The 25,634-nt window shown below is 38.1% G+C and overlaps 3 protein-coding genes across 3 annotated transcripts in view; 1 reads left to right on the plus strand and 2 right to left on the minus strand.

The window, feature by feature from the left end:
• LOC133277187 (cytochrome c oxidase subunit 7C, mitochondrial) overlaps window positions 1-25,634 on the minus strand; it is a 568,656-nt gene that overhangs the window by 462,031 nt on the left and 80,991 nt on the right. The gene's annotated exons all lie outside the window — the stretch shown is intronic.
• LOC133277177 (uncharacterized) overlaps window positions 1-25,634 on the plus strand; it is a 757,253-nt gene that overhangs the window by 84,400 nt on the left and 647,219 nt on the right. The gene's annotated exons all lie outside the window — the stretch shown is intronic.
• Window positions 1-25,634, minus strand: part of LOC133277186 (uncharacterized) — a 490,593-nt gene that overhangs the window by 15,372 nt on the left and 449,587 nt on the right. The window lies entirely within an intron of this gene.

The raw sequence follows: 25,634 nt of genomic DNA on the forward strand, positions 1-25,634 counted from the left end.
GGATTGAATACCATGCAAATAACTGTTGGGTGGCTTTTTTTTCCTATATAGTTGATTGATAGTGAGACATAAATGGTGACTTTAGTGTTTTTAATAGGCCTAAACATAACTATTTAAAATAACAGAAAACTTATAGAAGAATATTTCTTCTGCTTGGCTACATGTTAATTACTCTGATCTAGTTCATGTTAGTTTAATAGTATAAAATGTCTAGGATTTTAAGAACTGTGCCAGTGAAAGGTTCTGAACTGTTATCTCCAGGGCTTTATTTGCAGCTTAAAGAAAAACAAATGTTCTCTAAGCTAATAATAAACAACCTCAGATTTAATAATTCTACTTTGAAATTTAAGTAGAGTCCAGTGAAGTAATTTTAGAACATTTCCTGGCACAAATCAAACCACAGTGTTTTACTTTTATGGCTATAAAGTCTTGTTTAACCCAGTCACATAAACTTTTGTATCTTATCTTCAGAGCATTTGAAGGACATCGTGAGTTTTTTGCGTATGAAAATACCTTAAAACATTACCAACTCCAGGGAAAGGGAATTCCACGCTTTAAAAGGTTATTTCTCCAGATTACAAAACCAGGCAATGTATAGAGGCCAATTAAGTAATTAAACTGTTAAACAACAGTGTATATTATGTGATATGAAAACATGACAATCTATAAACTTAATTCCCTGGAAATGTATGAAAAATGGAAAATAAGTGCTTTGTATCAAATAGCTTAAATTATAAAATTATCGATGTATTTTTTTATAAAATGGCTAAAGTCCTAATCCTGCTAAATTCTAAGCGTGACATTGGTCTGACTGATTTCTTTGCTGGACTGAGAACCAAACTAACACTTAATTGTCAAGGATGAACAAAAATTAAGATTAAAGATGATAAAAAATACATCAAGAATACCACTAAAGCATATTCTCAGTATTCAACTGTTAACCATTTCTTTTTCTTGAATCTTAAAGAAATTTGTTTGCTTCTGACAGTTCTGTAATCTTCTCAGTGCCTTTCCTACTCCTGCTTTTTTCAAAATATTGTAAAACCATTTCCTGTGGGCCTTTGATTCTGTCATGTGCTTTCATTTAATAACATTATAAACATACTTATGTTTTAGAATCCCTAATTCTTGAGGATGGATAAGTGTACATTTTCATCTCAGTATTTAATAATTCCCATTTTACCATATTGTTTTAAGTAGTAGAAGCTTCATGTTTACAAACAAGTTCTGAAGCTGGTATGATAACATACTTTTTATCCCATCTAGCATGAATGTTTCAAACCATACAAAGCTAAACTTTATTTATTACTTTCTGATCTCTGTCAATCTTCTCTTCTACATGGTAGGAAAACTCAGGAGACTGGTGGAGATCAGCATAACCTTTACAACAGCTAAATTTTCATATAATCATAGACTCATAGAATGGTTTTGCTTGAAAGGGACCTTGTGGGTAATTTAGATGTCCCCAGAGCTGCAGCAGAGAGCAAGAATCTCCTCCCTTGACCCGCTGGTCACTCTGTGGGGATGCAGCCCAGCACATGGGGGCTTCTGGGCTCAAGCGCACACTGAAGCTGGGTCATGGGGAGCTTCTCCTCACTCAACACCCCCAACTCCTTCTCCTAAGGGCTGCTCCATCCAGTCTCTGCATGTCTCCCCCAGCCTGTGTTTGTGCTGGGAATTGCCCTCACCCAGGTTCAGGACCTTGCACTTGGTCTTGTTGAACTTTGTGAGGTTTGCACTGGCCCACCTCTCAAGCATGTTCAGGTCCTTCTAAATCCCATCCTTTCCCTCTCTGTCTTTTGAGGGACAGCTGAGGGAACTTGGATTGTTTATCTTAAGGAAAAAGTAGACTTAAGGGAGACCTTATCATTCTCTGCAGATAGCTGAAAGGAGGTTGTAGTGAGGTGGGGGTTGGTCTCTTCTCCTAAGTGGCAAGTGATAGGACAGGAGTAACCAGCTTCAAGCTGTACCAGAAGAGATTTAGATTGGACATATTAGGAAAAATTTCATTACTGAAAGGACCACCTAGCATTGGAACAGGGAACTGGCTAAGTCACTGTCCCTGGAGGTATTTAAAAGAACAGTAGACGGTCTTAGAGACATGGTTTAGAGGCGGACTTGTCAGTGTTATGTTAACAATTGGACTTGATGTTGTCTTTTATAACCTAAACAATTCTATGATTCTATGATATAGAAAAAGTGGTTTATTCCCAGAACGTGTAAGTTGAATTCCTAGGCAGCAACCTAAAGTGTTAACTTTCTTGAGGGCTCGTGAGCTGAAAGACTTCCTTTGGGGTCTAGTCTGACATTCAAGTTTGGCTCATAGTATTCAAGTTTGCCCTTCATGGGTAAAAAAGAAAAATCACTGCTGCCTTGTCTGTGCCCAGCATACCAGCAAGAACAAAACCCTCTTTGTTTTTTTGGCCTAGCATAATGAAGGCTGACAGAGTATGTGTTGCTCTCTATAAATACTTTTGAATGAAAAACGAGATATTTAAACTACATGACAATATTGACACACATCAACACTCTGTGCATAACATGTGTGTATAGCTAAGCTTAAGGGCCTTAAAGTTGGAAATTAAAAGGAAGTTGCCAGTCATCAGGTGAGAAAGAGGTTCTGGCCTGCTGCTATGACATTGCTTGCCCAAATTCGTGTTAGTAGGATATTTTCTGACAATATATATATGTACTACAGTACCATGAGAATGATCTTTCTTTATCCTGTTCCTTCTTTAATTATATAATACTGCAGGCAACTAAAATTTTCCAGTGTTCATGTAGTCATGCTTGGTTTCTATCTATATTTTTTCTTTTCAATCTTTATTTCTATAACATTAACTACAAAATGTATCGGTTGACCTTTAGGACATTCCTTGGGGTCCCACTGGATGTATAATTACTCAGCAGAAAACCAGCTTCTTAAAAGTTCTTAAGTAATTCTCTAGGCATGTCATGAAGTGCTACCTCTTTCATGTTGCTAGTATTGCTTGATTGCCTATAAAGACAGTGAAATCTGCTATTTGCCTTTTTTTTCTGTTTGGCAAAGTCTTTGCTGTATGGAAGACTTAAACCAGTTTAACCAACATTTTCTTTTTTTTTTTTATCTTTGCAGGCCTCGCATATATTTCCTCTGCTCTTTGATTATAACAGCAGTAATATTGTTTTCCTTTCAAATATGCTGCATGGGAGTGCATTAAGGAAAACTGCCTGTCTTTTCAAAGTATTTTAAATCAGATAATGTAATTGTTTTTTCCGCTCCAGAAAAGTTTCACTTGATAAAAATAGCTACCAAAACCCAAAAAGTAATCCTTTTGTTATTGCATACCAAATAGTAGAATACTGGATAATGCACATTTCTCTCTTGGTACACAAACTGTCCTTCTTTTGCCTAGGTAAGTTGTTTAAATAAATCCAGGTCTGAGGGAGCAAAATCTGGAGGGTAGTTGAACACTGTTGTTCTTGAGGGATGCAGGACAGAAAACCCTGTAAAGCAGATCAATAATATTCACTGGTCAGTTCAGCATGTTTATTCAGTCCCTCAACTCCCTGCACTAAGGTGGTTTTCTATCTAAGGTCACGCTTGCCTTAAGGTCTTGGAGGCATCTATCATTTGTCAGTTTGATGAAGGTTGTGTAATACTCTGACTTTTGACAGTGGAAAAATCTAGTTTAAAGTTAAAATGCGTAGTAACATAGTGGAGTAATTGAGACCCCTTTCTTCAGCTGCAGTTCCTTTGATTCCATTTCTAGATTAACAAAAAGAGACCATTTTACTATTTTAGTGCTTTTTTGATCAATCTTTTATCTTTTAGCAGGAAAAGAAATTGACTGGTGGATAGTTTTTTTTATTTTGCATAAAGGTATCAGTTTTGTTATTTTGTTTAATTAAATGAAACATGAATAATTTCTTGGTTTTTTTTTTTTCTTTTTTTTTTTCCCCTGCCACAAAGCTACTTTTTTCAGAGTTATACTTTTTTTTTTCAAAATAGGACCCCTTTATACATATAAAACTTAACTCTGTTACCTTTGTTATATTTTTGGTATAAGTTTAGTTATACTGGTTGAAAGGAAAATAGAAGTTTACAATACATGACAAAGATATTACATTAAATCTTTATATGCAATTATATACTGAAATACAAAATTATATTAAAAATACCAAATTCTATTAAGCATGCAAGGTTTTGTGATTATGAAGCTTGCAACAAGACAGTTTAGCAAATCTGTTTCTGTCAGTTTTGTATATTCATATTAGCTTTCTCATTGCCTGAACAGCCACATAAACCAGAAGTCTAGTCTTGATCCCATTGACATTGTTGAGCCAACCCCTTCATATTTTGTAAAAGCTATCTGTCCCTTTTGATATATTTCCAGATTAAAGATATCAGTCAATGTGTCCCACAAAGTAGTGATTCCTATACTGCCCATGTGAAAAAGAAATCCATAAATATTTCTCACCTTCAATCATAGCAACAGTCAGTCTAAGACACTTGCTCACTGTACTCTGGCTTCACTGTTTTCTTATTTTGAAAGAATACTGACCTTCTAAATATAATATTCAGAGTCACGGCTCCCACAGGTAAAGCATTTTGTAGATGTTAAATGAAGAGAGTGCAGCTGAAAGGTGTGTTTGCAGTAGCTGTAGAGAAGGCTCAAAAGGCAGATTGCAGAGGATCTGAGTAGGCATTATAGGGAAGGTAGTGGTGTGCCATGGTTTAACTCTGGTAGGCAGCTAAGCACAACAGCCACTCATTTACTCTGCCCCAGTGAGGGAATGGATGACAGGGGAGAATCAGAAAGAAAAAGTGTAAAAACTAGTGTGTTGGGAGAATTAATCTTTTAAAAAAGGAGGAGAAGACCCACAAATGTGAGAGAGACAAAAAACAAACCCAAGAAAATCAAGTGATGCAAAATAAAACAGTTGCCTGCCACTAACCAGCTGATGCCTCGCCAGTCCACAAGCAATGGCAGCCTCCACCAGTCTTCATCCCTCCAAATTTTATTGTTGAGCATGATGTGGTTTAGTATGGAACACCCCTTTAGTGAGCTGGGGAAAGCTGTCCCATTCTCTTGTGTATCCCAACCTACTTGCTGCCAGGGCACCATGAGAAACAGAAAAGGATTTGATGCTATGTAAGTGCTGCTCAGCAATAACGAAAACACCCCTGTGTTATCACTCTTTGCAGCAGAGGTCCAAAATATATCTGCATACAAGATACTATGAAGAAATTTGACTTTATCCCAGATAAAACCATCATGTGGTGCTCTGCAGAACTTTGGAACCATTAGAAGTGGTCTGGTTTGCTTTTCTGGGGCTTTCAAACAGAATTAAGAAATAATTTACTTATATAGCAGTGGAAATTCTATTCCAGAATATTTTGTTTTTCTCATATTTTATCTTAAAAACTGTTTTAATAAAGATTAATGGAAACCTTGGGTTCTTCTATTATAGGCAGAATTACAATGCAAAATGGCTCATTCATTCAAACGTTTCTTGATACAAATCTGTAAAGAGATAACAGTATATTAAAATCAGAGGCAATATCTATTGTGCTAGGAAACTGGATGAGACATTAAACAGAAACGGCCTGTGTCAGCATCTTTTTTTTTATTAGTTTCCAAAAAAAAAAGTAGTAGATTGTGTCACCGTAGCACAGACTGGTTGATCTCAGGGAGAATCTGCACCTTTTATTCAAAAGAGATTTTTTACGTAGAGAGCACTACAAGGATAGGAACATTACAGAATAAAGTCTTTGCTAGTAAATTAATTGATTTTTTGTTCATTGAAATCCAGGCCCATGGATTCTCTAAAGCACCAAACACTAACCAGTCTGAAAGGAAAAAGGAAACTATCACTACTTTAATAATAGCCCTCCAGCTATTCTGGTTCAGAAAACCTACATTGGTGCACACAGAATATGCCCTTCCATCTTTGAAAGAGGTTTTGATAGCCGGAGGAGTCAAGATTTGAAAGACTTGAACCCAAAAGTCACTATTTGCCATCATAGTGGGTATGGTCTGGTTTCTCCACTTGAGTAAAACCCCTTTAACCATGGTACAGAAGGTAACATGATGAAATTGCTGATTTATCACTTTTTTTTTTTTCCTATTTCATCGTCTGAAATAGATTTTATTTTAAGAATCAAAACATTTTTCTTTATTGTTCACTTTTTTCCCTTAAACTGCCTGTATGGTTTTCTGTATTACACTCCATTGAAATTTACATTTAGTTAGCCACAATATTCACATTAATTTCTGCTAATTTTATAACAGCCTTTTACCCATTTGAATGTGTCACAATTTATACATGGCAATGACTGCAGTTCATAGTCCCTGTTACTGTTCTCACCATCCAGGTTCAACTTAGTCCAGTAATGCCCATAACCTTAAAGGAAATCTTCATCACAGTAATGACTCAGCCAATTGCAGTTCTGTGAACTGTCTGATGTAGTCAAACTGAAAACATTACACTTCATGTCCATCGCTAGTGGATGAGGATGAAAAGCTGCTGAAAATCACCACTTGAAGTTGCGGGGAGGCTGATTAATTTCCTTCTTCAAAACAATGAAACAGCTTAAAAATATCACTCTCTTCTGCTCCAGAATTCAGTCATCACACCTATTTGCTGTAGGCTTCTAATCAATCTTAGTTGTTCACTGTGGTTTTGACCTATTTTGGGTCACCTTTAGAAAATTGGAGAGCAGCAGCCCATATTTTGAGACACTTTGCACAGCAGGTCACTGTGGCAGCTCTGTGAATAGCACTTGGCGAGCACACAGACCTCTTACAGTTTCTGAGAATGACTGTGTTTTTGTGCCTTAATGAGACCCAGGCCCCTCTGAAAAACTGCTTTTATTGCAACAGGTTGAGACCAACAAGGTTTAAAGAATCTTTTATCATCATTTCTCTATCCATTTCTAAAAACCCCGTTAGCCTCCCTTGCTTTATGCTGTAACACAGCCAAGGAAGGCTCAGTTGAGATGCTGTGCTGGCTCTCAGCCCTAGGAAGGTGTCTGAGAAAGCTGCCTATCGACCTTGACTTCCTTCTTCTCTAAGCCAGTGATCTGCAGGAGGTCAAGGATTACCAGGCAAAATCTGAAAAAACACGCAATTAAGCACAAAAAAAAAAACAGAGAGGCTGTGTCCAAACAGTAAATTCATCAGTTTTACTATCTTTTGTTTCAAAGTTCCAGGCCCTGAAGGCTTCTCATATCATAAATTGATGGCTGTGTGAGGCATCTGTGATGCAGTGATCCTTATTTACAAAGAATATACTGAATCCCCTTTGTCTGAAGGAAGAAAAATCAAACGACAACAGCTAATCCCCTTGCTTACGGTCCCAAGATGTTCTCATCCCATAGTGAGCTAGAAATGTCTGTCTCCCGGCTGATACTCTCCCGCCTTTGTCTGTAATCTAGCTTTGCTGCTGTCTCTGTGTGTTACATCTGTATAATTCTGCAGTGTTTCTTTTTCTTTTGAAGATGCTTTATCTCCACATTCATACACAGCTCGTGTACAAATGTGTTAGCATATCAGTGTGGCAATGTCAGAAAATGGTATTTGGGGCATTTGTGGTAATGCTGAAATACTCAGGCTGAAGCTGAAGGCTCTTATCCTATGTTTTTTTTTTTAAGATTAAGTAAAAGTCTTAATTAAAGAGTCTAGTTTATTTTTTCAGACCTTGTGTTGCCATATGGCCTCATATGCTCCCTTATGCCTCAACAGAAGTGTTTTCACACATCTGAAACCACCTGTGTGCTCTAGGGCTTGGTGTTTTCATCAGCAGTGTTGCACTGCTACATGAAGTCTGTGAATGCAATTACAAGTACTAGGCAAGACGTAATTTTCCCTTTCTACTTGCAGTAGTCCTTAAAACCTTCTGTGCTTCTTATTACATGAGGAATGTGGTACCAGACTACCCTTTATCCAAATCTGGTACTTTTTGTGAAAGGGAACAAAAAATGAAAATATACACATAATCTAATTGGACTTGTTCAAGGTGACACTGTCCCACATGACATTCTTGTCTGCAAACTGGAGAGATATGGATTTGACAGGTGGACCCCTCAGTGGACAAGGAATTGGCTGGATGGTTGCACACATAGAATGGTGGTCAATGGCTCAATGTCCAAGTGGAGATCAGTGATGAGTGGTGTTGTCAGGGGTTGGTGTTGGAACTGATCCTGTTCAACATCTTTGTTGCAACATGGACAGTGGGATTGAGCACCCTCAGCAAGTTTGTTGATGCCACCAATCTGTGTGATGTAGTCAACATGCAGGAGGGAAGGGATGGGTTTCAGAGGGACCTAGACAGGCTGGAGAGATGGGACCATGTGAACCTCATGGATTTCAAGGAAGGCATCCTTGTCCATGGCAGAGGAGCTGGAATCAGATGATATTTAAGGTCCCTTCCAACCCAAACATTTAAATTATCTTATTATTCTTATTATGTATAAAGTGAGAAGAAGGAGAAGGCTAAGAACGAGGGGATAGGGTTCTCCCTCTAGTCTAGGAAAATTTATTCAAGAAACTGAAGAGAGCTCAGACTGCATTTTTTAAGGTATCATTCTTACAGACTCCTTATTCATAAAGTATTGTTGGAGTAATACTGCCAAGGATCCAGGGAGAGCAGGACACAGAATAGCATCCAAAGTTTTTGTTAAGGCAGGTCACAATGCTGAATGGCTTTCCCACTCTGCTCTGGTGGCTTTGTGGTCAGAACCACTGATCCATCAAGTTATTATCACTATTGCTGCTGAAACTGAGAAAGAACTATTCCAGAACTAGATAATCTTAATGTCCTTTCCAACCCTAACTATTCTATGATTCTATGATTCTATGATTTATGCACAAGCTGCCTTGCTTCCTTTTCCATGCACATCTTTGTGAAAGTCAGATGAAAATCTGTCTTTAAACCTCATTGTTTGAGGAGATTTCTCAGTGTCACTATAATAAAAGATTTTTGTTTCTCCATTCTGTCTATTTACCCCCATTTTTCCAGTGGATAGGTCAATACATGTAAGCCAGAGAACTATAACAAAACCCAAAAAGACAGCATACACTGTGCAATTATTAAACAATCCTCTCCACACAGCAAGAAGGCTTCTCTTTAGTGAGATGCATTTAGCAAGCTTTTTTAGTTTCTCCCACAATACTCCTCATCACTGTTATGTAGCTCAGCAGGGAGATATAGGGGGGTAGCTATAGTGGGAAAAATTCACACAATCATAACAGCTTGAAAAAAGTTTTTCCAAAGTTAATATGCACTTCTTTTTTTGTGTGTGTGTTTTTTTTTTTGCTTGGTTTTGTTGTTTTTTTTTGCTGTTGTTTTGTTGGTTTTTTTTTATTATTTTGAAAGTTTAAAGTAATATACTTTAGGAACAGGGTAAAGCTGAGTCTTGCTGCCAGCCACGTGTAGCTATGTTAATGAGCTGTATTTACAAGTACTTTTCATGCAAGTTTCCTAAACTTTTTTTTTTCCCACTGTAGATCATAAATATAGATATTCCTTTATATGCTTTTTCAAAATATATTACCAAGATATTTATTTAAATCTAAGTGCAAGGGTGTAAATAGTAGTGCTGAGAATGCAAAGTTTCTTCTGGTAGACTGTTTACATTAACTTTGCATGGGACTGTTTTGAATTAAGTCAGATTACTGACTTGACTGGAAATAGAGGTAGTTATCTCTGGGTATGAAATTTTGGGAAGTTTGATCCCTTTCTGTTATAAATTGCACTTGGCATTATAATTGTATGTGAACATCTAATTCCTAAAATGCCCAGAACATCGCACAGGACAAAAGAAGAGAAACCTAAAGCTGCTGAAATCAGTCATATCTGTTTATTGCGATTACTGGCATTACGATGTCTCTTTGGTAGTTGTTTATTTAGCATTAGACCAAAAATGAGACATAATGAACCAGCAACTTTATCTCTTCTAATTTGTTCAAACTTCTGTGACTGAACTGCTGCTGGAATACAGTAAATGAGCTCATTTACTTACTGTTACTCATTTATCTATTCTTACACATCACAGCAGAGCTCAAACTCGTTACAAGCTCTGGATTATTGTTATGTCCTCTATGAACTAAAGAACTGCAAGAGAACTTCATTGCCATGACCACTTGCAGGAGATGGGTAAATAGCAGGGAAATAACTGGGCAGAGGAAATATTTCTTAATTTTTTTTTTTTTTTATTAAATGCTATCTGCTAAGAATCACAGAATCACAGGCTGCTTTGGATTGGAAGGGACCTTAACGCTCATCCAGTCCCAGCCACTGCCATGGGCTGAGGCACCTTCCACTAGACCAGATTGCTCCAAGCCCCATCCAACCTGGCCTTGAGCACTGCCAGGGATGCAGCAGCCACAGCTTCTCTGGGCAACCTATGCCAAGACCTCTCCACCCTCACAGGGAAGAACTTCTGCCTAAGAGCTCATCTCAATCTCCCTTCTGTCAGGTTAAAGCCACTCCCCTCTTGTCCTGTCACTACATGCCCGTGTAAAAAGTCCCTTAAAATGTTGAAAAGAAGTGATAAAACATTGAAAAATGTCATTGATTTCTTTACCTCTGGATTTGATCTCTATTTCCCAACCTGATGGAAAATACATGTATTATCTACAGATAGTCTGTAGCTAATTTTTAGATTACACATGGCTCACTGAAAAGAGTTACCTTTTTAGGTAACCACATTTGGATTGCTTTTTGCAGGCAGCTTCCAAACAAATAGGATTGATGAGAACTGTAGTTTCCAAGTTGTTTGTCTTTATAACAAGGCAAGGTTTATTCCCTGGGCATTTTACTGCTTAGATCTCAGCCTCGCTGATTGTGCTTATATGGAGCCATGGGAAGGTAAATAGCAAGGTGGAGATTTCTGGCTTCTTGTATCAATCCCACTCCTTTCCTCAAGGTCAGGAATCTATTAATTGAGCATCTTTGCTGGAAATGAGAACATCAGTAAAACACAGCTTTGAACTGTTAAAGAGAATTCCTTATTAATTTTCCTGCAAAGATTTTATCAGCTCTGTTACCTCCAAGAAGAGAATTTTGAAACAAAAGTTCTGTTTTAAAATATCAACATAGAGATGTTAACAAATTCACTATCAGTGGGTTTTTCTTGTTCCTCTCCCTTCTTCTTTTGTTTTATTTTGTTACAGCTAAAAAGGAATGTAACACTTGTAATGCTATGTAATGGAAGTCACTGGGTGCTTGTCTGTGTGCTACCCTGAGATTCATATATGGTTTTGAAACACACTTTTCAAAATATTGTATTTAAATTTTCCAAGGGACATTTTAAGTTAAATATTACCATTCTCACTGCAGCTGATGCAATTCTTCCAAAATTAATAGCTTATTATCAAAAGCTCTGCGGCAGACTGTGCATGTGAAAGAATGCAATGTACTGCATGATCAAAATGTGAGCAACAGCCTGAGGAAGTTTTCATGTGTGCCCAGAAGCATGTTTATTTGCTTTTCAAATCCAGAAAATTAGGCTAGACACTTTTCAGCTTTATCCTCAGAGAACTTCTGCAATATTTCTGTATTTAGAGCAGGCCTAGGAGCGCAGAAGCCCATGCTTTCAATGGAATTACTCATCCCAGTGTGAGTGGAGAAACACAACCAAATTTTATAGCAGCTTCAAAAGCTGGTCAGTGCTTAGTGATATCCTTTCCATATGTATTTGCTTTCTCTAGAAATGAACTACAGCACAAAAGTGGAAAAAATCATGTGAGCAAACTGTTAAGACTTTATAGCATATTTTAAAACCTTACGTACTGATTTATTTTATGATGCTCAAGTGTAACATGCTAACATTGTTGAGTTAAAAAAAAACATTTATTGTTATGGCTATCTGAGATGCCCTACTTCAAGGCAAGGCATATGAGTTCACTTCAAGTGAACTCCTGTCTGTACTCAGACAGGATAAACATAATAATGTTTTGATAAACAAATAAACCACTTCAAGGGGTAACCTAAATAAATCAGTAATAAATAAACCACTTCAGAAAGCAACATCTGGTGCTTTGAGAGAAGGATATTTTTGTTAATGTAAATGCAATTCTAACTGTAGCTAATGGTGTGTACATTCATAAACGACCTCTCTGTGACACTGAACAAAGCAGAATAGTTTTAAGCAATTAAGGCTAAGCAGTATTTGAGAGTTCTCTCTGGCTATACTGCTAAGAGATCTTAGGAATGATTATACTAAACACCTGGCTCATAAGTTACACATTATTAGTTTTCAATGCTGTTTATCCAGTGAAGCTGGATAGCATCTGGGATTCAGTTATGTTCTGCTTTTCCTCCAGATTTCCCTCTGACTTAATGAAGACATGGGACTTGGTGTGAATATGGGAAGAGGAGGACCCAGAATAGCCAAGTAAGCCTGCAGGCTGATACCTCTAAGCTTTTGAGATATTAATTAATCTGTTTTAACTATGACATGTAACTGTGACCTCTGACAAAGTTTTTCTCTTGTGAACCTCTTCAAATACTCCACACTTGTATCTCCCGCTCTGTGATAAACCATCTACACAAAGACTTATTTTGTGCCTTGCAGACATTTTGGAACAGATTTTACATGCTATGAATGCTTTTTACTTATTAAAAATGGTTTCAAGCATTAAAAAGCAGGTTTACAAACAAGCTGAGTGCATTGCAATTGTAGATCTTAATGTTTATGTTTCCTGAAGATTTTTGCCTATTTCATATTTTAAAAGGATGACCTTAATTAGAGATAAAAGGTACACTGGGTCCTGGCTCAGTGCACATTGCAGTGAAAGAAGGGTCTGTCCTGGGTTCGGCAGTAGCAGTCATGTTTTTCCTTTGTGTTAGCTGGTGCAGTGCTGTGTTTTGGCTTCCAGCTTGAGAACAGTGTTGGTGAAGCCGATGTTTTCAGTTGTTGCTAAGTGATGTTTACCCTGACCAAGGACTCTGTGAGGCTCATGCTCTGCCAGGGAGGAGGGGAAGCTGTGAGGAAGCAGGGACGGGGCGCCTGACCCAGGCTAGCCGGGGAGGTATTCCATACCACAGCACGTCATGGCCGGGGTGAGGGGTAACTGGGAGTTACCCAGAAGGACACGGGCTTCCGGGTGGAACTCGCTTTCTTGGCCGGTGGTATCTTATTCTGTTCCCTTGTTATTTTCCCTTATCATTGTTGTAGTTGATAGTAGCGGTGGTGATTTGTTGCTGGACTGTTCTTGTCTCAACCCGTAGGAGTTGCACTCTTTTGATCCTCCTCCCCGTTCCTCCGGGAGCGGGGAAGGGGAGAGCCCCGGTGTGGGGGCGGGGGACGGACGGACACGGACCTCGATTGTTGTCAGCTCGGCACCACTCACTGGGAGTGAGTGAACAAGTTACCTGACTGGGTTTAAACCATGACAGGGTCTCACGATGATTTTAGTATGCCTTGGATTATTATCATAAAATTTCTTTTCTTTCAAAGAAACACTAGTATTTCCAGAATGAGGAAATTGTACCAGTCTGACACAAAATATAGATTTTATTTACATTGCAAGAGCCATCTCAGCCCAGGTTTTCTTCCCTACTCCCCTTGTAAATATTGAACATCTCTTAAAGCCAGTGCTATAGGCAACACCTGACAAAACCCTTCATTTATTAAAAAAAAAAAAAAAATAACCCAAACGAGCAAACCAACAAAATATTCTTTTTGTTCATTTGATAATTATCTCCTGCTGTTTTCTGTCTCTGAGTGACTCCACTTCTCAGACTCCTTGCTGCCCAGATGAAGTCATTTACATACTCCATACTTTCAAATAAATGGAGAAAATCATAAGAGAAGTGTTTGCAGGGAATAATAATAAGGACAATCTATATAGAAACTGCTATGAAGAATAAGACTATATATTTTACAAATGTCCAGAAAAGTGTTATGGGACTACTTTTCACCTTATTCTTAAAGGCAGGAACATTGTAAATTGTGATACATTAAAGTAAACCACAGGAGCTGGGAAACACTGGGAATAGAATGACAATGACTACCTGCATTAAAAATTTGCATACATTAATGAACAGAAATAAAAAGCATCATTAGAAATAGATTAAAATACTGAAATCTTTTCTTTTCAGAGTTGTTTAATCACTAGAGGAACACTTATTTTCCCCTCTATACGTTTGTACCAGAGATGTTTACCAGATGTGAGAAATGAGATTAAGAATTCTGTATTTAAACCATAAGCCTTAACTTCTTGAATAAAATACCTGATTTAGTTGAGCCTTTAGGACAGCATTTGTTGATTGAACAGTATGTACTATCAGGCAGCGGCATAGACTAGTCCTGGGTCAACTTCTAGGCTAAACAGCCTAGATTTGCTCTGTTTGAAAGTAATGCTGAGACAAAATGACATATCTAGGATATGTACGCTACAACCAAATGAAAAAATAAAAAAATTGCATATTTTTTTTCCCAGGTAATTATAGAATCACAAAATCCCAGACTGGTTTGGGTTGGAAGACCCCTTAAATCTCATTCAGTTCCAATGCCCTGCCACAGGCAGGGACATCTGCTGCTAGACCAGGTTGCTCCAAGCCCCGTTCAACCTGGCCTTCAATAAATACAATTTTTTAATTTCCTTTCTTGAAGGTGTTTCAGTTCTGTTCTTCCATGCTAGTACTCCTTTTTCTGTTTTGTTTAGTTTAATTTGCTCATTATGGTTTGTGTCCTGTTTTTTCTTATGAGTTTCTTTTGAAGTCTGTTTCTTTTGAGTTTGTGATTCTGTGAGGTGAATTTAAGGTTATTGGCACAGGTGGCTCTCTACTGGTGTTTTTGTGAATGGTGACTTTTGTAGCTACGAGAAAACTCTTCAAAATAAAACAAAAATATGTTGGAAAACTTTTTCCAGTCTATATAGTGTGCTGAAAAATATATTATTATTAAGGATGCTCAAAATCATAGAATCATAGAATAATATGGGTTGGAAGAGACCTTAAAGCTCATTCAGTTCCAGTCCCCTTCCACAGGCAGGGACACCTTCTACTAGACCAGGTTCCTCCAACCCCCATCCAGCCTGGCCTTGAACACTTCCAGGGGTGTGCACCCACAGCTTCTTCAGGAAAATATGTGTCTTTCTCAGTAAACTCATATTTTAAATTACATTCTTGTTATTTGAGTGACACAAATATGAAATTTGCTTTTTTTTAATAAAAAACCCCAACCAATAACCACAAACCCTACACCCAAACATGCTTATTAACAGTAGATGAATCCTAAAATATATTTTTATGCTATTACATTATTTTGTTGTATATTACCCATGGGACTGACATTTTGCTTGAAGGTGCGAATAACAAGGGATTATCTAAGTGACAAAAATGTTTTAGACTTTGCCCTTATTTTCATATTTTGTGATTTGCAATGAATTGCAAGTGAATTGAGTCCATACATCCCTCAAGACCACTCCTGTCACTGTTGAACACCTCTTTTTCGGTTTTATATGTGCAAATTCTTTGAATTTGGTGCAAAGGATTTGTAGGAACTGCAGATGAATGAATCCCTGATGGACGTCTGAATGGTCTGAAATGGTGTGGATGAGGTGAAAAGTTCTCTAGGTTCTCATCTGAAAAGATCAGACAAACTTTAGCAAAGATAACAGGTAAGTGGGGTGTTTTTTTTGTGGATTCACTATGAGCTTATAGAGAAGTTCTCAGGTACTAAATCTTGCTTTTAAAGTAACCGATCTAATTTAATGCCAAACCCAACAAAACACCTAAGCATGTGCTAAAGTTAGATGTAGAAATAACCATGATTCGCTGGATTTGGGGTTTTCATACAAATACTCAGATTTCCAACACAGATTTGCCAATTTCATTGTGCAGCTTGTACCTCTTACCTTCTGAGAATGGACAGGTACTTTGACAACCATTAACATTACCTCTTTCTGACAGTGTGCATGGTTTTCTTCTGTCCTGGGAAGCAAATGACTTTAATGGCAAAGGCTGCATCTGCCTCAGATAAACATGTTTGTAAAAGGCTGTGGCATGCAGCTGTAGCTGGAATAGCTGATGTTTACTTCACAATCTGTGAAATCTACCCTGCTGCAGTGCATTTGGTATTTAGGATTCTTTTGCTGTAGTGCGAGAATATCTCAAATGAAATATTGAAAGCTTTAATTCTCTCTTTTGACTATAGCACTGTAATAGCTAGCAATTAGAGAATAATTGTGCTGCATTTGAAAACTCGTAACCAAAATACAATAGGCAGAGAAGTATTTACTTTTTTTTTTTTTTTAAGATAGCTGTCCAATTCTTCTTGTGTTGTGGGATTTTTGGCTGGATTAACTTTTTTTGATAGACTGCAGTTGCTTCAGTATATTTCTGTCATGCTAGACAAAGAAAAAAGAAAAGAGAAAGCTTATCAAAATACCTTGTTGACAAAATTCAGGTACTTTAGCTCTACTCTGGTGAGAGTGTTGTTGTGGTATGTAAAGATAGTGAAGGTAGTTCCACTTGAGTCAACAGAGCACAGGTACAGATGTTGGGTAACTTCCTAGACTGGAGACAAACAAGACAGAATGTCACACTACAGTTTTGAAATCTTCAAATATGTGTCATGTCTATGGGAGCCTTCCCTGCAAACCTGGGAGGGACAAATTTTCAAAATATTTATGTATGAAATTGCACAGCCTCTCCAATAGGGATAAAAGTTAGTAAATTAGATTAGTGTCACCCCTTTGTGGGTGCCCTTTTCACATTTGAGTTGGGAAAGTACTTGCAAGCTTTCATGGTTTTTACATTTTTTGGTGGTGACTGAGGGATGCTGACTGGAGTAAAAGCCTAGGTCAGTTTCCAGAGAAGCAATTAATACATGCACTTGTGGTAGGTGTAAGGGAATCCTTCCAAATGTAGTCAGTAGCACTGTGTGAATGGCTCTTATCTGGAAAAATCATTATGGCAGGGGGGTTGGAACTAGATGATCTTCAGGTCTTTTCCAGCTCTAACTGCTCTGAGTCTATGATTATGTGTCCTGGATACAAAGAGGGTTTTCAAGCCAAAGGTGACAACAGAGTATTTCTTGTAGGCCATCCTGTCCTTTCTGAAATAAACACAGGATCTAAACATACAAGAATTGTTGTCTGAACATAACTCATTTCACTGAACTCCAGTCCAAGAACACTTGTTTGCAAAACAATAATCACATTTCACATCTGTTTGCAAATAAATCTTAGAATGAATTTTATATTCACAGACATCTGCAAAAACCATTGAAAGATTAATTTCAGTCAATTATTTGTTGCTACAGCTTAATTATTTTTTGAGTTTTGTGGCTCAGAATATGATCAGGTTGTTCCCTGATAGGATTATTGAATTAATTTAATGTGGATGAAAGTAAGTTACTATTCCTAAAAAAAAAAAATAATAGCAAAAAATATCAATTATTCCAAAACTCACTAACCCTTCCATATTAATGAACAGTTTTATAATTGGTGGTAACTGTCTGAATAATGATTCTATATTTATTCATGAAATAAAGTAACTTTAAGAATATATGCTTCATTACTCAGGAAGACTTATAAAAATTCCATTTGATATGAGCTACAGGACCTTATACTATGGTGGAATCAAGCAAAAGCTTAAGAAGAATTTCTTTTTTACTTTGTATATCACTTCTAAGTTCTCTAAGTCTACAGGCACTAGGCTTTAGGGAAATGCGAGAGATGGTTTTGGAGGACATTTGAGAAAAACCTGATTTTAGAAATACTAATTTTGTAAGGTACTGGTGTAGCTAGTTATTGTATAGAAAAGAGAAATATTTTGAAAATAATCACAGAATCCTAAACTGGTTTGAGTTGGAAGGGACCTTAAAGCTCATCCAGTTCCAACCCCCTGCCAGAGGCAGGGACACCTTCCACTAGACCAGATTGCTCCAAGCCCCATCCAACTTGGCCTTGAGCAATGCCAGGGATGGGGCAGCCACAGCTTCTCTGGGCAACCTGTGCCAGGGCCTCACCACCCTCACAGGGAAGAACTTCTGCCTAAGAAAGATCTCATCTCAGTCTCCCCTCTGTCAGGTTAAAGCCATTGCCCCTTGTCCTGTCCCTACAGACCCTTGTCCAAAGCCCCTCTCCAGCTTTCTTGTAGCCCCTTAGGCACTGGCAGCCACCCTAAGGTCTCCCCTTAAGGAGCCTTCCCTTCCCCAGGCTGAACCAGCCCAGCTCTCTCATCCTGTCTCCAGAGCAGAGCTGCTCCAGCCCTCACAGCATCTCCGTGGCCTCCTCTGGACTCTCTCCAACAGCTCCACATCCCTCTTGTGTTGTTGGCCCAGAGCTGGATGCAGGACTGCAGGGTAGTCTCCCCAGAGTGCAGCAGAGGGGGAGAATCCTCTCCCTTGACCTGCTGTTTATGCTCTGGGGATGTAGTCCAGCACACAGGGGGGTTCTGGGCTCCACCCCACTCTGAAGCTAGGTTATGGGGATCTTACCCTCACCCAACACCTCCAAGTCCTTCTTCTCAGGGATGCTCCATCCATTCTCCCCATTTCTGTGTTTGGGCTGGGGACTGCTCCAACCCAGGTGCAGGACCTTGCATTTGGTCCTGTTGAGCTGCATGAGGCTCACATGGTCCTACCTCTCCAGCCTGTTCAGGTCCCTCTGGATCCCATCCCTGTCCCCCAGCATCTTGACTGCAGCGTGCAGCTTGGTGTCATTAGCAATCTTGTTGAGGGTGCTTGATCCCATTTTCCATGTCACCAACAAAGATGCTGGACAGGACCAGTCCCAACATGGGCCCTTGAAGAACACCACTTGTCACCAGTCTCCACATGGACATTGAGCCATTGACCACAACTCTCTGAGTGCAACCATCACGCCTGTGGTCTAGCTCATGAAGCTGGAGCAGAGGTTACCACTGGAAGCAACTCTTCCTGCTAAGTGTTATTACATTGTAAGTCAGAAAGAGGAGAGAGAACCTGCTGGGAAATTTTGCCAACTATCTGGACCCTGAAGAGACACTTGGGCTTTGTAGAAGCAACAACTTGTTCCTCCTATCCATCTTTGTGAATTTGAAGATTTAGTATTAGGTCTGCACTTGCATGAAGTAGATGACAGGATTCCTCTCCAGTGGTTTTCAGCAGGATCTGAAATCAGATTTTTCACAGTGCTTTTGTGGAAAAAAGGTCACATAGAAATGCTAATGCAATATTAACTTTTCCTTTCTTTTTATTAATTTTGTATATGCTTACATACAGCACTCTTTGAAATACACTCCTGTGTACCTAGGGAGCACTTAATCCACAGAGAAGTAGTTTACACAGTTTCGCTGTCTTGCTTATCAAACCATTTTGGAGAGGAAGTTATGTTCTGTTATGACTAATTATGCTGCAGAAGCTTGGTGTAGTTAGTTTTACATACAGAATTACCTATTTTGCATTTTTTTGCGCTAGGCTTTATCTAGAATATTAAAAAGCTTGCACTTTCAGTAACAAACATATTAAATGTCATTGTGATAGTTCAGGTGTCAAGCCGAAATGGAGAATTAAACTACAGTTTTTAGGTGTTACAGTAATAGATATGATGGGAACATGATCTCATTGTTAATTTCTGATACAGTGGCAATTCAGTTTCTTCACTTGTTCTTTAATTGATATCTCATTTCAGTCATGAGATATCTTGGATGAACAGGATATTGACTGGCTCACTCTTTATTTGCATTGTCTTTTAATAATAGTTAAAAATAAGTTTTCTTAATGTTTCTATGTCAGTGGAAGAATATATCCATAGCATATCATCTTGGTTTCACTAATATATAAGCATAAAGAATTTAAATAGTTGCCTTTTATTTCAGACCTGATTATTTCAGTTGGTCTGTTGCTGGTAAGATATGTCATTCCGGACTTCAGTCTTATCCAGCTTCCAGTAAGACTTTCTGACTTAAGATGCCAACACAAAGAATATGGTGTTAATTCACAGTGCTAGTCTATTTTTGCACATGATGCTGTTTCAGTGACCAGCAGTTTTGCTGGGCACAAATACAAAGTAGAAATAAAAAGTTGGGTAAAACATTTAGTGCTTTAGTTGGCTGTAGAAGACAGAGCTGTCATACTAATAACAAAATTGAGGAGAGCAGCCATATCTAGCACAACATTTTGTGTTTTGATTGTGTAGTTTTTACTGTCAAAGATAGAGAAAAGATAACAATGCAGACTTGGTTTATTTACCAGAAGACTTCATCTATGGGATATGCTGACTTTGAACATCATAATATTTTCAGAAATGTTTAAATTTGTTTGGTTTTTTTTTTTAAGCAGTGTAAAGCATGTAACCTTTGTTTACCTGTTAGATTTATGTGGGTGAACATAGGTTTGCTCTTTTTTTTTTTTACCGAATAGATCACTGTGCTTGCTACTTTCTGATGATCATTATTTGAGTGTTCATTTTCGATAAAGGAGTTTAAAGGGAACTTCAACAGACAGTCGCTATTTCTTTCTTTCGTCTCATGCCTGGTTGTACCTCAACCAGACTATTTTGTCCTTGCTGTCAGTGCATAATCAACCTACATTCTGATTGAGAAGAGCAAGTTTAGTCCTCAGTGTAAATCAAGGTCTCAGGAGCTCATGTTAAACCAGGTTGAGGCTTTCAGTATGGCTATGGAGGGCTGTAATTGAAAGTGGAAATGTGTTCTTCTGGGATTTCTGCCATTCTAAATATGGCTGTGATCTCCCTAGGAAGTTTCTCCAGAAAGCCTCTTAGGGCACAACTTTTGCAAGAGCTGCTAGGTTGACATGACTTTACTATCTTCAGCTCAGAAAGCAGGAAATCATTCTGACTTTGCATCCTTCCTTCAGGCAAAATGCAAGAAATTTAGATATACTTCACTCTCCTTTTTCCTCTGGAGAGATTTACAGATATCACTTCCAGCTTCACGGGATGATTATCCTTTATTTCATCTTTCATATCTGTCTACTACCATAACAACTACTTTATAATGGGACCCAGAAAAACTTTAAATTGGGATCTCACTAAACTGTTCACACACATAAAGAAATGTGCAGATCCACTGCAGATGTGTCAGTCTTTTACCTGAAAAAAGTTGGAAGGATGATACAGTTTCAGGACTGAGCTAAATAGCCCATTACCATCTTATTATGACTTATAGGGGGACTGGTAGTTTGGAAACCATTTTAACCTCTTTTCTTCTAATTGTTTTTCTCACTGACCCACATATTTTCTTCTAGCCCCTTGGTCTGTGTATAATTGAAGCTTAGCCTTAATGGTTGAGATAGTTGCATTTCAGAGTGCTACAAGGTTTTTAACTAACACAGACTAGAGCAAATATCGCACAAGTAAGGCACATGTTCTGCAACAGTGAATAGCAACTTATGAGCTAGAGCAATACTTCTGTGTTCCAGTATTTTCTGAGCCAAATTCTAGTTTGGGGAGACCAGCTGAGGCAGGCAATGATTACGATTAATCGTCTTTTCAGAGCAGACTAACTCACTGCCACTCACTGTCTTCCCACCATGTTACACACCTATTTTCAAACTGTGCAAAACAATGGTTCTTAATCATTATCACTGATTTCCATGGAAATGGAAAGAGGTTTGGCTAAGCTAGCCTAAACCACACTTTCCTTTCCACTGTTCAGAAGCTCTTTGTTCCCAGTACTGATTTCTTTCTGCATACAATCTGAAGGGTATTTATGTGCACTAGTAAAAGAAAGCTTGTTGTTTGAAGGAAAGTGGGGGTGGCATTGAACAAAAGCATCAGTGTTAGGAAATATATCACATCATCTTTCACCAGTTCTGCATGGTCATAACACTGAAGCATTATCCACGTTCATTCTTACCGTGATTGTGGGTTTCAAGAAAACATAGACACTGGATAATAATAATGATTTTAGCAGTACTTTACCAAAAATATATTGCGTATTTCACATTTTTAGAGGTTTTTTTTCCATATTCTAGAGCCATGTATTTGTGACAAATGGATTCTTAGCAATGAATTGTTACACTAGTCACATCATCAGCTTTGTCCCTGCATTGTGGTTTCAATATACTTTTGTTTGTGTACCGCGAATAGAAAAATTGGTATTTGTAGTATATGGTATTCTGTAGCTGGTGAGTCATATCCGTTATCAATATCATCATTGTAAAACCTTCATGCACAATATAAAGCACTTTTCAGCCTTAAAGCAATTTGAAATTAAAGTGGAAATCAGTAAAGAGTTCATCAGAAGATAAGCTTTTGTGCATTTGCACACACATGCACACACATAAAGCCAAGTATACTGGCATATAAACCAATTAAGTATGTAATAGGATAGAAGCATATATGCTCAGCAGGAAATATAATGTACACTTTTGAAAACAGGCTATAATGAAGATGCTGCAAAAGGCATAAAAGTAAAGCTGAATGGTTATGTTTAGGATATATCAGGTTAGAATGTGCTTGGTCTTGCAGGCTGGCTGCAATGCCCTCTGTTCTCATGTCAGTGAGAGTCATTGGCACGCATTTTAGCATTGGGTAATCTTCAAACAACTGAATATTCTGCTCATCTTCAAAAAATAATTTTATATTCTCCTAATGATTTTTTGGATATTTTAAAACAGTGAAGGAAACAGTAATGAAGAAATGCAAATAAAAACTTTATGCTCCCAAATACTTCTTTAGCATAATGAACTTCAGTATTTTTTGAGGGTATGTGTATATGTATGCATATATATATATATATGTAGCTGTATACAGAAAAGAACCCCACATATTTAAGCTGATATGACTACCTGGTCATAAAAACCTGAACCGTGAAATATTTGTTTCCAACTTAATGGGTAACTTTAATAGTAAAGTATCATAATTCTTATCCAAAGAATGCCTGAAGGAAAGTGAGATTTCAATGGTTCTTCCAGTCCTTTTGGTGTTTCTCTTTTGCACTGTGTCCTACCTTACCATCAATAACAGCCACCTACATTCCTCACATCCCTGTTTTCCAATTCAAAGGAACAGTTTTATTTCTTACGTTTTCTAATATACAATCTTTTCATTTCCCCTATTAGAAGGGAGGCTGTATATTAATTAGAGGTCAGCTAAATACCATGGTGAGTACTTCTTACATTCTACAGCTTTCTGAATGAGATTATACTTTTGCTACCTGTTCATTCAGATTCTCCTGTCACATAAGAAATGAAATTTTCCTTTTTTCATTCAATGTTTTATGTTTTCCAGTATGGCAGCAGCAGCCTATAATTCTAAATAGCAACGATAGCTCATACCGTGGACCTCCTTGAGCAGAGGTGTTTTTATGGGCATGCTGCATTATTTAACAATGCCATAGAGGAAAAATATTTGTTGCTTTCAAGGAAGTTCTATCTTTTTATCAGAATTTGTATTCTGGCTACTGACTGAAAATACAGTCATCTTTAAAACGCAGTATGGATATAAACATATTTTGTTTGTATTATGCCATGATTCAGCAGAAACTCAAACGGCAAGGTTAATAAAAAGTGTAGGTTTTGATCCAATCCAGTTGTGAACTATTTATGTTACCTTCTCTGCTATAACCTCATAAATTAATTTTCTATCGTTGCTCAACCCAAAGGCATTTGAGTTCTCGATAGGTGAGTCAGTAAGGGAGTGGCAGCAACAGAGGTAAGCAAAACCAACACTTACAGAGGTTCTCAGACCTAAAATGCTGAACTTCTTTGGCCTTTGATCCATGCAAAAAAATATGTTTATGTCAGGCTAACCTACTGTAGTTTAGTGCAAAGGGCATACTAAATCACATAGGGAAAAAGCTCTCCAAGATGACATCTGAACTCATTTTAGCATTCCTTTTAGTTCAAGCCTTATGGGTTTGATGGATTTATGATTATTTTTTCAGCAATGCCCACAATAGGAGAGGCCCATTTCAAGTACTAAAGAAGAAAAGCTCATAACTGGAAGAGAAAACATGACTGATTGACATGAACCAACTCCTGCCCAACAAATTAATGAAAAAAAAGTCATTCTACAGCTAGCCCAGATTGTGAAAATGAATCCAAGGTTAACAATAGTAATATGGATCAGTTGCCTATCAATCAGCTTAGTCTTCTGGACCAGCAACCATGTACGTGTATTTTTAATAGTCTTAATGTAAGTTTGTATAATTACAACTTCTGGGGTTTTGCCTACATAGCCAGGGCATGTAACTAATATTTAAAGGACCTTTTGAAAACCTCTGTATAGAGTATTTCAGAACTTCAGCTGAAACTTTGAAAGTCTGAAAAACAGCACGAGTACCTCTCAATTTCAAAGCAACATATTTTGAATTCACAGACATTAATTATTTAACCAACTTTATACATTTTAAAACGCCAAATTTGTACTGTATAAGGAAACAAAATGCAATTCTTCAGTTAGTTTAACTGGTGAAGATCCTTTTTCTTCCAAGAAAATACTGGGAAAAAAAAAAAGAAAAGAAAGGGTAAGCGAGTCTAGGAAAGAGAAGGCTGTAGGAAGAACAGCATTTGAGTGTTGACTAGATAGAATACATTAGGACAGACGAGGATAATACTTTTTTTTGTGAATTTCCCACCTGGAGAGACTAGAAAGTTTAAGTTTAACAAGGAAAGCATAAGCTATATGTATGAAAAAGAGTAAGCGTAGATTAATTAACGACATGAAAGTTTAGCAGAGAAATACGTTATATTCCATAACTTAGGAATCTTGAGGTTTCAAGAGTTTAGCCATTTGTCAACACAGCAGATGAATGGACACTTGTACTTTTCCATGTTTTAGCAAGGAAGTGGTGACAGGAATGCTACATCCTCAAGTGAAAGGTAGGTTTTATGTGGAACTGGCTATCTCAGTGTAAACCTCATGCAGATTTTATTTCCACATAACTGAAATAATTTAGTTCAACCATGACTGGCTTCTTCAAAATCAAACTCAGCCCCTTGTCTCCCTAAGGACTGAGCTGACTTCACATAACACCCATACCTTTACGGTAGTAAAAAGTGTGGCTGAGGTCTTTAGAAAAAGACATATAGAGAACATAGGCAGAGCCATAGAATGACATGGGCAGAAAATTCAAATGCTGTCTCTGCTTGAAGTGGGCTTTCAAGATGTCTGGCACAACTTTCTAGTCCTACTTGTAACAAAAATCTCCTTGTGTCCCAGTCAGTGCTTCTGGGTTGGAAATCAGTTCACAGCATCACAGTATGCTAGAGATTGGAAGGGACCTCAAAAGGTCATATAGTCCAATCCCCCTGCCGGAGCAGGAGCACCTAGATAATGTTACACAGGAATGTGTCCAGGCGGGTTTTGAATGTCTCCAGGGAAGGAGACTCCACAACCTCCCTGGGCAGCCTGTTCCAGTGTTCTGTCACCCTCACTGACAAGAAGTTTCTTCTCAAGTTTAAGTGGAACCTCTTGTGTTCCAGTTTGTACCCATTACCCCTTGTCCTATCATTGTTTGCCACTGAGTAGAGCCTGGCTCCATCCTTGTGACACTCCCCCTTTGTATATTTATATACACTAATAAGGTCACCCCTCAGTCTCCTCTTCTCTAAACTATAGAGACCCAGCTCCCTCAGTCTTTCCTCATAAGGGAGATGCTCCACTCCCTTAATCATCTTCGTTGCCCTGCGCTGGACTCTCTCCAGCAGCTCCCTGTCCTTCTTGAACTGAGGGGCCCAGAACTGG

The sequence above is a fragment of the Pezoporus flaviventris genome, unplaced genomic scaffold (genome assembly GCF_033815535.1).
Source record: "Pezoporus flaviventris isolate CSIRO_AGI_PZ_B2104156 unplaced genomic scaffold, CSIRO_AGI_Pfla_v1 ptg000052l, whole genome shotgun sequence".
NCBI lineage: Eukaryota > Metazoa > Chordata > Aves > Psittaciformes > Psittacidae > Pezoporus > Pezoporus flaviventris.